This window comes from Chelonia mydas, chromosome 1 (genome assembly GCF_015237465.2).
Source record: "Chelonia mydas isolate rCheMyd1 chromosome 1, rCheMyd1.pri.v2, whole genome shotgun sequence".
NCBI classification, from domain to species: domain Eukaryota; kingdom Metazoa; phylum Chordata; order Testudines; family Cheloniidae; genus Chelonia; species Chelonia mydas.
Window position 1 is genome coordinate 28,221,241 of NC_057849.1, and position 6,750 is coordinate 28,227,990.

The 6,750-nt window shown below is 46.1% G+C and overlaps 1 pseudogene; it reads right to left on the bottom strand.

Annotated features, from left to right (window-relative positions):
- Window positions 1-5,377: 5,377 nt before the first annotated feature.
- LOC102942232 lies at window positions 5,378-5,959 on the bottom strand (annotated as a pseudogene).
- Window positions 5,960-6,750: the final 791 nt, after the last annotated feature.

Sequence of the window (6,750 nt, forward strand, 5' to 3'; positions counted from 1 at the left end):
TCCGTCTTATTCTCTATCCCTTTTTTCATGATTCCTAACATCGCATTTGCTTTTTTGACTGCCGCTGCACGCTGCGTGGATGTCTTCAGAGAACTATCCACGATGACTCCAAGATCTTTCTCCTGATTAGTTGTAGCTAAATTAGCCCCTATCATATTATATGTGTAATTGGGGTTATTTTTTCCAATGTGCGTTACTTTACATTTATCCGCATTGAATTTCATGTGCCATTTTGTTGCCCAATCACTTAATTTTGTGAGATCTTTTTGAAGTTCTTCACAGTCTGCTTTGGTCTTAACTATTTTGAGCAGTTTAGTATCATCTACAGACTTTGCCAACTCACTGTTTACCCCTTTCTCCAGATCATTTATGAATAAATTGAATAGGATTGGTTCCAGGACTGACCCTTTGGGAACACCACTAGTTACCCCTCTCCATTCTGAAAATTTACCATTTATTCCTACCCTTTGTTCCCTGTCATTTAACCAGTTCTTAATCTATGAAAGAATTTTTCCTCTTATCCCATGACAACTTAATTTACGTAAGAGCCTTTCGAGAGGGACCTTGTCAAAGGCTTTCTGGAAATCTAAGTACACTATGTCCACTGGATCCCCCTTGTCCACATGTTTGTTGACCCCCTCAAAGAACTCTAATAGATTAGTAAGACACGATCTCCCTTTACAGAAACCATGTTGACTTTTGTGCAACAATTTATGTTCTTCTATGTGTCTGACAATTTTATTCTTTACTATTTTTTCAATTAATTTGCCCAGTACTGACGTTAGACTTACTGGTCTGTAATTGCCAGGATCACCTCTAGAGCCCTTCCTACATATTGGCGTTACATTAGCTATCTTCCAGTCATTGGGTACAGTAGCTGATTTAAAGGACAGGTTACAAACCATAGTTAATAGTTTCACAATTTCACATTTGAGTTCTTTCAGAACTCTTGGGTGAATGGCATCTGGTCCTGATGACTTGTTACTGTTAAGTTTCTCAATTAATTCCAAAACCTCCTCTAGTGACACTTCAATCTATGACAATTCCTCAGATTTGTCACCTACAAAATAGGGCTCAGGTTTGGGAATCTCCCTAACATCCTCAGCCGTGAAGACTGAAGCAAAGAATTCATTTAGTTTCTCCGCGATGACTTTATTGTTTTTAAGTGCTCCTTTTGTATCTCGATCATCCAGGGGCCCCACTGTTTGTTTAGCAGGCTTCCTGCTTCTGATGCACTTAAAAAACATTTTGTTATTACCTTTTGAGTTTTTGGCTAGCTGTTCTTCAAACTCCTTTTTGGCTTTTCTTATTACATTTTTACACTTAATTTGGCAGTGTTTATGCTCCTTTCTATTTACCTCACTAAGATTTGACTTCCACTTTTTAAAAGATTCCTTTTTATCTCTCACTGCTTCTTTTACATGGTTGTTAAGCCACGGTGGCTCTTTTTTAGTTCTTTTACTGTGTTTTTTAATTTGGGGTATACATTTAAGTTGAGCCTCTATTATGGTGTCTTTGAAAAGTGTCCATGCAGCTTGCAGAGATTTCACTCTAGTCACTGTACCTTTTAATTGCTGTTTAACTAACCTCATTTTTGCATACTTCCCCTTTCTGAAATTAAATGCCAGTGTTGGGCTGTTGAGGTGTTCTTCCCACCACAGGAATGTTACATGTTATTATATTATGGTCACTATTTCCAAGCGGTCCTGTTATTGTTACCTCTTGGACCAGATCCTGTGCTCCACTCAGGACTAGATCGAGAGTTGCCTCTCCCCTTGTGGGTTCCTGTACCAGCTGCTCCAGGAAGCAGACATTTAAAGTATCAAGAAATTTTATCTCTGCATTTCATCCTGAGGTGACATGTACCCATTCAATATGGGGATAATTGAAATCCCCCACTATTATTAAGTTTTTTATTTTGATAGCCTCTCTAATCTCCCTTAGCATTTCATCATCTCTATCACTGTCCTGGTCAGGTGGTCGATAATAGATCCCTACTGTTATATTCTTATTAGAGCATGGAATTACTATCCATAGAGATTCTATGGAACATGTGGATTCACTTAAGATTTTTATTTCATTTGATTCTACATTTTCTTTCACATATAGCGCCACTCCTTCCTCCCTCCGCCCCCCGACCTGTTCTGTCCTTCTGATATATTTTGTACCCTGGAATGATTGTGTTCCATTGATTGTCCTCACTCCACCAGGTTTCTGTGATGCCTATTATATCAATATGCTCCTTGAACATGAGGCACTCTAGTTCACCCATCTTATTATTTAGACTTCTAGCATTTGTGTACAAGCACTTTAAAAACTTGTCACTGTTTATTTGTCTGCCCTTTTCTGATGTGTCAGATTCTTTATGTGAATGTTTCTCATCTGATCTGGCCCATACTTTATCCTCTTTCATCCCCTCCTCATGACTAAAACCTAGAGAATCTCTATCAATAGACTCTCCTCTAAGAGAAGTCTCTGTCCGAGCCACATGCGCCTCTGCAGCAATCGGCTTTCCCCCCATCTCTTAGTTTTAAAACTGCTCTGCAACCTTTTTAATGTTAAGTGCCAGCAGTCTGGATCCACTTTGGTTTAGGTGGAGCCCATCCTTCCTGTATAGGCTCCCCCATCCCAAAAGTTTCCCCGGTTTCTAATAAATCGAAAGCTCTCCTCTCTACACCATCGTCTCATCCACGCATTGAGACTCTGAAGCTCTGCCTGCCCACCTGGCCCTGCGGGTGGAACTGGAAGCATTTCTGAGAATGCCACCACAGAGGTCCTGGATTTCAGTCTCTTTCCTAGCAGCCTAAATTTGGTCTCCAGGACGTCTCTCCTACCCTTCCCTACATCATTGGTACCTACATGTACCACTACCACCGGCTCCTCCCCAGCACTACACATAAGTCTATCTAGATGTCTCGAGAGATCTGCAACCTTCGCACCAGGCAAGTCACCGTACGGTTCTCCCGGTCATCACAAACCCAGGTATGTATGTTTCTAATGATGGACTCTCCCATTACTAACACCTGCCTTTTCCTAATGACTGGAGTTCCCTTCCCCGGAGAGGTAACCTCAGTGCAAGAGGATACTCCATCATCATCTGGAAGGAGGGTCCCAATTATGGGAAGGTTTCCCTCTGTTCCCGTTGACTGCTCTCCTTCTCTGGGTCTTTCATCCTCCTTAACAGTGCAGGGGCTGTCTGACTAGAGGTGGGGCAAATCTACAGTGTCCCAGAAAGCCTCATCAACATACCTCTCTGCCTCCCTTAGCTCCTCCAGTTCCGCCACCCTGTCCTCCAAAGCCTGTACACGGTCTCTGAGGGCCAGGAGCTCCTTGCACTGAATGCACACATACACGACCCGCCCACAGGACAGGTAATCATACATGCTACACTAAGTGCAATAAACAGGATAGCCCACACTCTGCTGCTGGGCTTCTGCCTGCATTTTCTCCTACAGTTACCTAGGTTAATGATAGGGTTTTTGTTTAAATCAAGAAGTTTTGATTATAGTTTAGTTTAAAGGTTTTAAAGAATGGCAAGTGTACCTCGCCCTCTTCCCACTCCCCTTCCAAACTCCCTGTTAGCGGTCCCTGTTCGCAGAGATGAGGAACTCTCAGTGATTGTAATAACAGGCGTGGTATCACACTTTTATCTGTGCCAAGCAACGTATTGTGTAGGATCATAGTTCAGCGTATATCAGAGGCAGCTGATAGTGTTCTCAGAAAAAAGCAAGCTGGTTTTCGGAAAAGGTGTGGATGCACAGACCAGATTTTAACACTTTGAAACATAATAGAACAGTGCTTAGAATGGCAATGGCAACTCTACATAAATTTCATAGATTTTGAGAAGGCTTTTGATAGCATTCACAGCACCAGCCTATGGCACATTCTGCAGGCATATGGAATTCCTTTCCGTATAATCAAAGTCATCAAAAGCTTCTATTTCAACTTTAGTGTTGATCACAATGGACACCTGAAGGCAAGTGAAAACGAGGCCGTGCAAAAACAACATGGCGAAGAGCTGTGGAAGCCGAGCTGAAAAACCTGGGGCACAGCGGGGGAACCATTGAAAGACTTGCCAGAAACAGACAGGCGTGGAGGAGCTTCGTCACTGTCCTAAACGCCAGAGGCCTAATAGGAACATGATGATGATGATGTGTTGTCATCTGTCCCAGCCTTCCCACCCTGGTGTTACCAGATGGGTGGGACAGTTTGGTGAAACTTGCAGCCTGTGCTATATCTGTTCTGTGGGGATACAGAGAACTTAAGTTTTCAAGGCTGCCAATTTGTCCAGCTTCACAAATAGTAATCCACTCTGAAAAAAGAAAACAAATCCAGATATGTCCTATTCGGAGCATTTAACTGAGACTCAGAATGAAGGGAAAGATCTAGTGGCTTTAATGAATGCACCCGGCTTTGGTGTAGTTTTTTTTTTTTATTAACTTTATTGCAATAGTCATGCAGGGAAGGGTCATTTTGTAAACTTTTCCTGCACATTTCATGTGGTGTAAATAAACGTGCAATTAATCAGACCTTGTCCTTCAGCGCAGCAGAGGATGGAGTTTTGTTCACTTTCACATGGGTGTCATAGTATAGCTCCTTCTCTTGGCAAAAAGCATTGTGCTAATAGGACATTACGTGGACACTTCCCCCTTCTCTAGATGGGGCGTAATATGGATGTTACTCAGTGGTGAGCTGGAGCCAGTTCGCTCCGGGTTCGCTAGAACCGGTTGTTAAATTTAGAAGCCCTTTTAGAACCGGTTGTTCCACGAAGGTTGTTCGTGCTCAGGTCCAGGGAGGTGGAGGCGGAGCGGAGGTGAGCTGGGGCAGGGCGCGGGGCGGGGCAGGGAGCTGCCAGTGGGTGCTCTGCACCTGCCAAATTTTCCCTGTGGGTGCTCCAGGGCTGGAGTACCCATGGAGCTGGCGCCTAAGGCGCCACTTTTGATGTGATCAGTGGGGGAGCAGCTGCTCCCCCTGCTCCCCCCCAGCTACACTCCCCCGCCCCTAGGAGCCAGAGGGACCTGCTGGGAGCTGCCCCAGGTAAGCACCTCCGGGACTCCGCACCTCACCCCCCGGCAGGTGCCTCTGGCTCTTAGGGGTGGGCACCCACTACGGTGGCCAATGAGACCCTCCTGCCCAGTTCTGGGGGCAGTCAGGGGACAGGGAAGGGGGGTGGATGGGGCAGAGATCCGGGGGGGGGCGGTTGGATGGGGCAGGAGTCCCGGGGGGCGGGGGTGGGCAACAACCCCCTCGTGGGGTGAGGAGGGAACCCGTTGTTAAGATTTTGGCAACTCATCACTGATGTTACTGGAACCTTGTTGTGCCCCTGTGGTTCCTTGCTGCTGTTAAATAAATCGTAAGACTGGTTCATCTGGGTCTAGAATAGCTATGAGCAAGAAAACACACCCTCTTCAGAAGGGGACAGATAGCATGAATCAGCACAAAGAAAACGGGATAGTTGGTTTATTTAAAACCCCTTGTTCAACAACCACTCTTTCAATTCATTGTCAAAATAGCCCATGATACGGATGCTGCCAGTGACTTCGTTGACTTGAATAGGTGTTGGTTTTCCAGAAAGCTGAGTGAAGAACTTCCTCCTCCAGGGCCCAGATATGTCCTTCGATTTTCCTGATGAGAGTCATCCTCCTGTTGCCACTGATAATGTCCTTATAGACTGGAACGTTGTGCATGTGGGGACATCTCACAAAGTAAGGAAGGGCAAGTGGAGTATCTGATGGCGCTCTCCAGTCAGACAGGGTGGGGTACTGGTCATGTTTGGGGGAAGCAGGATTTTTGGTGGGTGGAATGAATCTCTCCACAAATACTCTTCAGTGGATTCCACAGTCCCGGGATAATGAGGGTCACGGGTCTCAGGTTTTTCCCAGGATTGGCTCTGCAGCAACCGCTGAGCCCCCGTGCCCCACACGCCACCTGGCCGCCTCCTCAGCTCTGCTAGGGCCATGGTTGCGTCATCTTGCTCCGCGTCCGGCTGGGATCACTATAGGAAACTTAACTAAAACTGTTGGCTGTCCTAGCTCAGCCTGCATAGGGTCTTTTTTAAAACACGGGATGGAGATCTGAGAGGGTATCTTTATTTGAGCTGTTCTAAAGTCCTGGTCAGGAAAAAAGAGGGGATCTTTCCTGATCAATATAATCATAGAACTTCAAATCCTCTTGGCAAATTCTGGCCATTTCATTCTCTGCTTTTAAAAGTATACCTAAGGTATGTATTTATTAATTCACCTAGGAGCCCAGGAAGGGCCAGCCCTATGTGTTTTGCTGCCAGGGACAGAAAACGTTTTTGGTGCTCCCCAAGCAGCTGAGCAAACAAAACAATTTGGCACTCCTTCTCCCCTACCCCCCAGATGTTGATCTGGTGCCCCTGGAAGTTGACAGTCAGGGCAACTGCTCTGATCGCCCACCTCTAAGGCTGGCCTTGAGCCTCAGTCACAGACTGTTACAGGGTGCGCTTGTCCTGCACTGAAACAGCAGGGGTTAACTCTACAATTTGGGCCGAAGAGGCCACACCCGTTGGCCTTTCTGGGCATGCTCCAGCTGGAGACTAGGTATAAAAGGGAGCAGCCCAGCTCATTCAGGGCTGAGGAGGGAGGATGTACATTGCAGGCTCCAGCCTGGGAACTGCTGAGGCCCTGGCAGTGGAAGCCAGAGGCGCTGAGACCCAGGCAGATGCCCAAGCATCTGCGAACGCCCAAGGAGTGTCAGAGCTGCTGTGAGCTGCACAGGCCAAGAAGC